Source organism: Oncorhynchus nerka, linkage group LG10, assembly GCF_034236695.1.
Source record: "Oncorhynchus nerka isolate Pitt River linkage group LG10, Oner_Uvic_2.0, whole genome shotgun sequence".
Taxonomy (NCBI): domain Eukaryota; kingdom Metazoa; phylum Chordata; class Actinopteri; order Salmoniformes; family Salmonidae; genus Oncorhynchus; species Oncorhynchus nerka.
This window is the reverse complement of record NC_088405.1, coordinates 87,954,903-87,965,917: the sequence shown is the minus strand read 5'-3', so window position 1 is coordinate 87,965,917 and position 11,015 is coordinate 87,954,903.

Genomic DNA, 11,015 nt, shown 5'->3' with positions numbered 1-11,015 from the left:
AAGCTTCAGATAGGCTAACTTGACATCATTTGAGTCAATCGGAGGTGTACCTGTGGATGTATTTCAAGGCTTAACTTCAAACTCAGTGCCTCTTAGCTTGACATCTTCGGGAAGTCAAAAGAAATCAGCCAAGACCTCAGAAAAACAATTGTAGACCTCCACAAGTCTGGTTCATCCTTGGGAGCAATTTCCAAACGCCTGAAGGTACCTCGTTCACCTGTACAAACAATGTTATGCAGGTATAAACACCATGGGACCATACCGCTCAGGAAGGAGACGTGTTCTGTCTCCTAGAGATGAACATACTTTGGTGCGAAAAGTGCAAATCAATCCCAGAACAACAGCAAAGGACATTGTGAAGATACTGGAGGAAACAGGTACAAAAGTATCTATATCCACAGTAAAACGAGTCCTATATGGACATAACCTGAAAGGCCGCTCAGCAAGGAAGAAGACGCTGCTCCAAAACCGCCATAGCCAGACTGCGGTTTGCAACGGCACATGGGGACAAAGATCGTACTTTTTGGAGAAATGTCCTCTGGTCTGATGAAACAAAAATAGAACTGTTTGGCCATAATGACCATCGTTATGTTTGGAGGAAAAAGGGGGAGGCTTGCAAGCCGAAGAACACCATCCCAACCGTGATGCACGGGGGTGGCAGCATCATGTTGTGGGGGTACTTTGCTGCAGGAGGGACTGGTGCACTCCACAAAATAGATGGCCTCATAAGGGAGGAAAATTACGTGGATATATTGAAGCAACATCTCAAGACATCAGTCAGGAAGTTAAAGCTTGGGCGCAAATGGGTCTTCCAAATGGACAATGACCCCAAGCACACTTCCAAAGTTGTGGCAAAATGGCTTAAGGAAAACAAAGTCAAGGTATTGGAGTGGCCATCACAAAGCCCTGACCTAAATCCTATAGGAAATTTGAGGGCAGAACTGAAAAAGCATGTGCGAGCAAGGAGTCCTAATAACCTGACTCAGTTACACCAGCTCTGTCAGGAGGAATGGGCCAAAATACACACACACACACACACACACACACACTTCCGTTCAAAAGTTTGGGGTTACTTAGAAATGTCCTTGTTATTGAAAGAAAAGCACATTTTTTTGTCCATTAACCTCTTGGAACACTAGGGGCAGTATTTCATTTTTGGATGAAAAAACGTTCCCGTTTTAAACAAGATATTTTGTCACGAAAAGATGCTCGACTATGCATATAATTGACAGCTTTGGAAAGAAAACACTCTGACGTTTCCAAAACTGCAAAGATATTATCTGTGAGTGCCACAGAACTGATGCTACAGGCGAAACCAAGATGAAACTTCAAACAGGAAATGAGCTAAATTTTTGAGGCATGTCTCCTTATATGGCTGTGAATGCGCCCTGAACGAGCCTACAATTTCTGCCGTTTCCCCAAGGTGTCTGCAGCATTGTGACGTGTTTGTAGGCATATCATTGGAAGATTGGCCATAAGAGACTACATTTACCAGGTGTCCGCCAGGTGTCCTTTGTCGAAATTGGTGCGTAATCTCCAGCTGCAAGCATTCTTCCATGTGATTCAGAGGAGAGAGTAGACTTCCACGAACGATATAGCATCGAAGAGATATGTGAAAAACACCTTGAGGATTGATTCTAAACAACGTTTACCATGTTTCAGTCGATATTATGGAGTTAATTTGGAAAAAAGTTTGGCGTTTTGATGACTGAATTTTCGTTTTTGTTTGGTAGCCAAACGTGACGAACAAAACGGAGCGATTTCTCCTACACAAAGAATCTTTCAGGAAAAACTGAACATTTGCTATCTAACTGAGAGTCTCCTACATTGAAAACATCCGAAGTTCTTCAAAGGTAAATGATTTTTATTTGAATGCTTTTCTTGTTTTTGTGAAAATGTTGCCCGCTGAATGCTACGCTAAATGCTACGCTAGCTATCAATAATCTTACACAAATGCTTGTTTTGCTATGGTTGAAAAGCATATTTTGAAAATCTGAGATGACAGTGTTGTTAACAAAAGGCTAAGCTTGAGAGCTAATATATTTATTTCATTTCATTTGCGATTTTCATGAATAGTTAACGTTGTGTTATGCTAATGAGCTGCGGGGATAATTACACTCCTGGATACAGGTTTTTTTCGTAGCTAAACGTGATGAACAAAACGGAGCGATTTGTCCTAAACAAATAATATTTTTGGAAAAACTGAGCATTTGCTATCTAACTGAGTCTCCTCATTGAAAACATCTGAAGTTCTTCAAAGGTAAATGATTTTATTTGAATGCTTTTCTTGTTTTTGTGAAAATGTTGCATACTGAATGCTACGCTAAATGCTACGCTAGCTATGAATAATCTTACACAAATGCTTGTTTTGCTATGGTTGAAAAGCATATTTTGAAAATCTGAGATGACAGTGTTGTTAACAAAAGGCTAAGCTTGAGAGCTAATATATTTATTTCATTTCATTTGCGATTTTCATGAATAGTTAACGTTGTGTTATGCTAATGAGCTGCGGGGATAATTACACTCCTGGATACAGGTTTTTTTCGTAGCTAAACGTGATGAACAAAACGGAGCGATTTGTCCTAAACAAATAATATTTTTGGAAAAACTGAGCATTTGCTATCTAACTGAGTCTCCTCATTGAAAACATCTGAAGTTCTTCAAAGGTAAATGATTTTATTTGAATGCTTTTCTTGTTTTTGTGAAAATGTTGCATACTGAATGCTACGCTAAATGCTACGCTAGCTATGAATAATCTTACACAAATGCTTGTTTTGCTATGGTTGAAAAGCATATTTTGAAAATCTGAGATGACAGTGTTGTTAACAAAAGGCTAAGCTTGAGAGCTAATATATTTATTTCATTTCATTTGCGATTTTCATGAATAGTTAACGTTGTGTTATGCTAATGAGCTGCGGGGATAATTACACTCCTGGATACAGGTTTTTTTCGTAGCTAAACGTGATGAACAAAACGGAGCGATTTGTCCTAAACAAATAATATTTTTGGAAAAACTGAGCATTTGCTATCTAACTGAGTCTCCTCATTGAAAACATCTGAAGTTCTTCAAAGGTAAATGATTTTATTTGAATGCTTTTCTTGTTTTTGTGAAAATGTTGCATACTGAATGCTACGCTAAATGCTACGCTAGCTATGAATAATCTTACACAAATGCTTGTTTTGCTATGGTTGAAAAGCATATTTTGAAAATCTGAGATGACAGTGTTGTTAACAAAAGGCTAAGCTTGAGAGCTAGCATATTTATTTCATTTCATTTGCGATTTTCATGAATAGTTAACGTTACGTTATGGTAATGAGCTTGAGGCTGTATTCACGATCCCGGATTGGGGATGGCTAGAATCAAGAGGTTAAAATAACATCAAAGTTATCAGAAATACAGTGTAGACATTGCTGATGTCGTAAATGACTATTGTAGCTGGAAAAGGCAGTTTTCTTATGGAATATCTACATAGGTGTACAGAAGACCATTATCAGCAATCACTCCTGTGTTCCAATGGCACGTTGTGTTAGCTAATCCAAGTTTATCATATTAAAAAGAGTTTCTTCTGAAACTCGTCAATCTATTCTTGTTCTGAGAAATGAAGGCTATTTCATGCGAGGAATTGCCAAGAAACTGAAGATCTCATACAATGCTGTGTACTACTCCCTTCACAGAATAGCACAAACTGGCACTAACCAGAATAGAAAGAGTGGGACTGGCCTTCTAGGCAGAGTTGCAAAGAAAAAACCAGATCTCAGACTGGCCAATAAAATGAATTAAGATAGATTAAGATGGACAAAAGAACACAGACACTGGGCAGAGGAACTCTGCCAGAAGGCCAGGCCTTTCTACTGACTCTGAAACACGAAAGATTCCCAGGGTCCCTGCTCATCTGCATGAACGTGCCTTAGGCATGCTGTAAGGAGGCATGAGGACTGCAGATGTGGCCAGGGCAATAAATTGCAATGTCCGTACTGTGAGACGCCTAAGACAGCGCTACAGGGAGACAGGACGGACAGCTGATCGTCCTTGCAGTGGCAGATCATTTGTAACAACACCTGCACAGGATCGGTACATCCGAACATCACACCTACGGGACAGGCACAGGATGGCAACAACAACTGCCCGAGTTACACCAGGAACACACAATCCCTCCATCAGTGCTCAGACTGTCCGCAATAGGCTGAGAGAGGGCTTGTAGGCCTGTCCTCACCAGACATCACCGACAACAACGTTGCCTATGTGCACAAACCCACCGTCGCTGGACCAGACAGGAATGGCAAAAAGTGCTCTTCACTGACGAGTCACGGTTTTGTCTCACCAGGGGTGATGGTCGGATTCACATTTATCGTCGTAGGGATGAGCGTTACACCGAGGCATGTACTCTGGAGCGGGATCGATTTGGAGGTGGAGGATCCGTCATGGTCTGGGGCGGTGTGTCACAGCATCATCGGACTGAGCTTGTTGTCATTGCAGGCAATCTCAAAACTGTGCGTTACAGGGAAGACATCCTCCTCCCTCATGTGGTAGCCTTCCTGCAGGCTCATCTTGACATGACCCTCCAGCATGACAATGCCACTAGCCATACTGCTCGTTCTGTGCATGATTTCCTGCAAGACACGAATGTCAGTGTTCTGCCATGGCCAGCGAAGAGCCCGGATCTCAATCCCATTGAGCACGTCTGGGACCTGTTGGATCGGAGGGTGAGGGCTAGGGCCAGTCCCCTCAGAAATGTCCGGGAACTTGCAGGTGCCTTGGTGGAAAAGTGGGGTAAACATCTCACAGCAAGAACTGGCAAATCTGTTGCAGTCCATGAGGAGGAGATGCACTGCAGTACTTAATGCAGCTGGTGGCCACACCAGATACTGACTGTTACTTTTGATTTTGAACCCCCCTTTGTTCAGGGACAAATTATTCCATTTCTGTTAGTCACATGTCTGTGGAACTTGTTCAGTTTATGTCTGTTGTTGAATCTTGGTATGTTCATACAAATATTTACACATGTTAAGTTTGCTGAAAATAAACGCAGTTGACAGTGAGGACGTTTCTTTTTTTGCTGTTTACACACACACACTTTGTGAATATCTGGGTTTTCTTGATTTTTACTATTTTCTACATTGTAGAATCACATAGTAACCATAAAAGTGTTAAACAAATCAAAGTATATTTGAGATTCTTCAAAGTAGCCACCCTTTGCTTTGATGACAGCTTTGCACACTCGACATTCTCTCAACCAGCTTCTTGAGGTAGTCACCTGAAATTAATTGCAATTAACAGGTGTGCCTTGTTAAAAGTTCATTTGTGGAATTTCTTTCCTTCTTAATGCGTTTGAGCCAATCAGTTGTATTGTGACAAGGTAAAGGTGGTGTACAGACGATAAACCTATTTGGTAAAATACCAAGTCCATATTAAGGCAAGAACAGCTCAAATAAGCAAAGAGAAATGACAGTCCATCATTATTTTAAGACATGAAGGTCAGTCAATGCAGAACATTTCAAGAACTTAGACAGTTTCTTTAAGTGCAGTTGCAAAAACCATCAAGCGCTATGATTTAATTGGCTCTCATGACGACCGCCACAGGAAAGGAAGACCCAGAGTTACCTCTGCTGCAGAGGATAAGTTCATTAACCTCTTAAGTCGACCCTCTACATTTTTGAACATTTTGTTAAAAATCGCGCAACATTTCAGCGCCCTGCTACTCATGCCAGGAATATAGTATATGCATTTGCTTAGTCTGTGTGGATAGAAAACACTCAGACGTTTATAAAACTGGTTAAATCACTGCTGTGGCTTTACCAGAACGGGATTTACATCGAAAAGCACAGGAAAAACTGATCACTGAAAATGGGAAAATATATCCATGCGCTACTTGAACCCATTGATAAAGGTGAACCACAATTAATTGACTGAGGTTGCAGTACCTACAGCTTCCACACGGTGTCTAGAGTCTTGTCATTTCCCTTCGAGTTTTTTCTTGGTCAAACACATGCAGGGCACCGTATCTCCTATGGTCTAGGACCGGATATTTTCGTTGAGTTTCTAGCCGGACATTTTTCCAGACGGACAGCTAATGATCTTTACATCGCCTCCTGATGAATTTTATCGCTTATTAACGTTTACTAATACCTAAAGTTGCATTACAAACGTATTTCGAAGTGTTTTGTGAAAGTTTATCGTCGACTTTTTGAATTTTAAAAAAATGACGTTACGTTTTGAAACGATGTTTTTTTTATCACACAGTCTACATATAACGATATCTAGGCTTTATATGGACCGATTTAATCGAAATAAAGACCCAAATAGTGTTTATGGGACATCTAGGAGTGCCAACAAAGAAGATGGTGAAAGGTAATGAATGTTTTCTATTTTATTGTGCGGTTTGTGTAACGCCAAAATGCTAATTATTTTGTTTACGTCCCCTGTGGGTCTTTTTGGGTGTTACATGCTATCAGATAATAGCTTCTCATGCTTTCGCCGAAAAGCATTTTAAAAATCTGACTTGTTGCCTGGATTCACAACGAGTGTAGCTTTAATTCGATACCCTGCATGTGTATTTTAATGAACTTTTGAGTTTTAACTAATACTATTAGCATTTAGCGTAGCACATTTGCATTTCCAGAGCTCTAGTTGGGACGCAAGCGTCCCGAGTAGAAGCAACAGGTTAAAGTTAACTGCACCTCAGATTGCGGCCCAAATAAATGCTTCACAGATGTCAAGCAACAGACATCTTAACATCAACTGTTCAGAGGATACTGCCTGAATCAAGCCTTCATGGTCGAATTTCTGCAAAGAAACCTATACTAAAGGACACCAATAATAAGAAGAGACTTGTTTGGGCCAAGAAACACAAGCAATGGACATTAGACCAGTGGAAATCTGCCCTTTGGTCTGATAAGTCCAAATGAAAGATTTTTGGTTCCAACTGCAGTGTCTTTGTGAGACGCATAGTAAGTGAACGGATGATCTCTGCATGTGTGGTTCCCACCGTGAAGCATAGAGGAGGAGGTGCGATGGTGCTTTGCTGGTGACACTGTCTGTGATTTATTTAGAATTCAAGGCACACTTAACCAGCATAGGTACTACAGCATTCTGCAGCAATATGCCATCCATTCTGGATTGAGTTTAGTGGGACTATCATTTGTTTTTCAACAGGACAATGACCCAAAACACACCTTCAGGCTGTGTAAGGGCTATTTGACCAAGAAGGAGAATGATGATGCTGCATCATTCAACCTCAACCAAATTGAGATTGTTTGGGATTATTTGGACCGCAGAGTGAAGGAAAAGCAGCCAACAAGTGCTCAGCATATGTGGGAACTCCTTCAAGACTTTTGGAAAAGCATTCCTCATGAAGCTGGTTGAGAGAATGCCAAGAGTGAGCAAAGTTGTCATCAAGGCAAAGGGTGGCTACTTTGAAGAATCTCAAATGTAAAATATATTTTGAGTTGTTTTTACACTTTTTTGGTTACTACATGATTCCATATTTGTTATTTCATAATTTATGTCTTCACTATTATTCTACAATGTAGAAAATAGTAAAAATCAAGAAAAACCCTGAATGAGTAGGTGTGTCCAAACTTTTGACTGGTACTGTATATGAATAATTCACCTGGATTATATCACTGCTAGAGCAGAGGGGGAGGGATAGGAGAAAAGAGCAGACCCCCTCCCTCACCCTGCTCCTCTAGTATGAGTCAGACAGGCCAGTTCCCTTGATGCACTGCAGAAGCATAGTGTGACGTCTCCGTCCCCCCCCCCCCCCGTCTCTGCCCCCCGACTGAACCAGCTTTCTGTCTCACACACACACACCAACACCACGGAGCAAGTGTCATTCACAAACACACAATCATCCTCACCAGCGAAATAACAAATGAGATGCGGAAGACAAGGGTTGCGACACTCCAAAATAACTTCATTCATGAGCAACATTCAGATGTTTCCTGCCAGGTTTAGCACAGAGACAAAAAGGCATGATTCACTTTAACAATGTCAGACTGTTTTGAAATGATGCCACTGGGGTAGGCGAGGCTGAGGGGGAGTGAGTCAGAGTGGTGAGGATGAGGAGCAGGTGAGGATGAAGATGAAAGCGAAGCTGAGGGGTGTGCTGAGCGGAGCGCCAAGCCAGCATGTGGGGTGTAGAGCGTCTCTGCTGTCTTTCCCCCGTGGCAACGGCAGCTCGACAATGAGTCACCGCTGCTCATCCGTAACCCCCGTCGACCAGCCCTCCCTCCCTCCTCCCACCAGCCAGTGCTAGCTAGCATCCTCTCCTCTCCACCCACCGGCCAGTGTTAGCTAGCATCCTCTCCTCTCCTCCCACTGTCAGGCTGACCTTATCAGTAGTCAGCCCCTTTCACAGCCCCTGCCTCCCATCCCCCAACAAACTCTCTCTCACACACACACACCACAGTACCCATATGAAGGGAGCGAGGGAATGGGAGATGGGGAGGGCCAGGATGACTCACATGTCAGTGGTAACAGGTGACACACCTACCTCCACACCAACCTGCTTGCTAAATCCCTTTCCCTGAAATCTGTTTATTTTTTATAATGAGGTCATTTGACTGCCTGCAATTTACATAAGGCTGATGTGGGTTGTTACCAATAGCAAGTACTAAGTGCTTCTCCCCAAGGAAGTCACACAGGACAGGGGAATGAGGTGATGGCCACTTAGCACCTGGGAGCCAGTACTTATGGGCCATAACACTGAAGCAGGAAGAGTAACCCGGCTCATTTCCATCAAATCTAAATGTCCCTTGATACAGTATTTATACAAAAGTATGTGGACACCCCTTCAAATGAGTGGATTTGAACATTTTCAGCCACACCCGTTGCTGACAGGTGTATAAAAATCAATCACACCGACATGCAATCTCCATAGACAAACATTGACAGTAGAATGACCTTACTGAAGAGCACAGTGACTTTCGAAGTGGTACCGTCATAGGATGCCACCTTTCTTCAAATGTCTGTCTCGGTCAACTATAAGTGCTGTTATTGTGAAGTGGAAAAGTCCAGGAGGAACAACGGCTCAGCAGCGAAGTGGTAGGCCACGAAAGCTCACAGAACGGGACCGCCGAGTACTGAAGCGTGTAGTGAGTAAAAATCTGTCCTCAGTTACAACTCACTACAGCAGGGGTGTCAAAGTCAAATGGACGGAGGGCCAAATAAAAAAATCAGCTACAAGACGAGGGCCGGACTGTTCGAATGTTCATTGAAAAAAATTTAAATGACGCATATAGTCTAGTGAACCTAATTGAACCTACTGAAAACCTAACAAATATATTACAATATGATCAGATAAATAAAGCAATATTTTCTTATGGCTCTGTCAGTAATCTTTAATTTTCAACAGACACAAAAGACAAATTTCCTTTATATAAATATCCCCATAACATGAACATTAAATGAAAGAAACCGGTATTCAAGGCACCATCAGTAGACTATATTTTCTATTTTAGCAAAAGTGGGCTAAATTTACTTCAAAGAAAAAACAATAATAGCAATTTTCTATCATCCACTCAACTGAAATATTTTAAAATATAATTGGATTGAAATACAAAAAATAAAGTGCAAAAATCTATTAATCAAAAACAACACTTTGTTTAAGGAGAAGTAACATGCAGTGAAAACAAATATTAAATTTTAACTTTTAAACTTGAACTGAGTAAAAACTCTAAATATGTGATTGCACAGTAATGTTCACTTGTTTGAGGTTGAGGGTGATACTTGGTGGTGTCCCATCTTTTCCACAAGTTCATCAATGTTCGGGGTAAGGCTCTGAGCTGAAGAAATCCTCAGAATTGAGTGGAGGTGTTCAGCAGTAAGTCGACTTCTGTGTGATGTTTTGTTCAGGTTCATCAAAGAAAACAGTTGTTCACACAGGTATGTGCTGCCAAACATAGACAACGTTTGAGCAGCCTGGATGCGCAGCTGGGGCATTGTGCCGGGGAGGAAACGGGCGAACTCCGCAGCACCCACTGCCGCATATTTTGCCCTCAGTGCATCATTGCATTGGAGGTCAATCAACTCCATTTGGAGGTTTGGTGGTGAGCTTTCCACGTCAACAGCAAATGGGTTACCGAGCAGTTCCAACCTGCTTTTTGTGCTTCAAAGTCAGCAAATCGGCGTCGAAAGTCAGCGGCAAGCATACCTATTTTATCAGCCAACTGTGTGCTCGGGAACGCACTGGTAGAGAGCTTCTCTTTCATGGTCTGGCAGCTGGGAAAGTGGCTCAAATTTTCTTTCCGCATCTGCGTCTCCCACAGAGTCAGTTTGGTTTTAAATGCCTTCACTGTACTGTACATATCAGAGATGACACGATCCCGACCCTGCAGCTGCAAGTTTATTGCATTCAGATGACTCGTAATGTCACACAGAAAAGCCATTTCACACAGAAACATTTCGTCTCGGAGTTGTGTTGTGTCTTTCCCTTTGCTGTCCAAGAACAGACAAATCTCCTCACGAAGCTCGAAACATCTTTGAAGCACCTTTCCCTGGCTTAGCCATCGCACCTCTGTGTGATAAGGCAAATCACCATGCTCCGTTTCTAACTCCGTCAGAAATGCCTTGAACTGGCGGTGATTCAAACCTTTGGCTCTGATAAAGTTAACTGTGCGCGTGATGATGCTCATTACATGCTCCATTTTCAAGGCTTTACCGCACAACGCTTCCTGGTGTATGATACAATGATAAGCTGTCAGCTCACCTGTCGCGTTTTCCTCTTGCATCTTTTCCCGTATCTTCGCCACCAGTCCGCTCCTGTGTCCACACATCGCAGGTGCTCCGTCGGTTGTCAAACCCACGAGTTTTTCCCAAGGCAGCTCCATCTCATTTACACATCTTGACACCTCTTCATACAAATCATGCCCCGTAGTTGTGCCATGCATAGGACGTAAAGCCAAAAACTCCTCTGTCACGCTTAGGTTGGAGTCCACTCCGCGGATGAAAATTGACAACTGGGCAATGTCAGAAATGTCGGTGCTCTCATCCACAGCCAAGGAATATGCAATAAAAT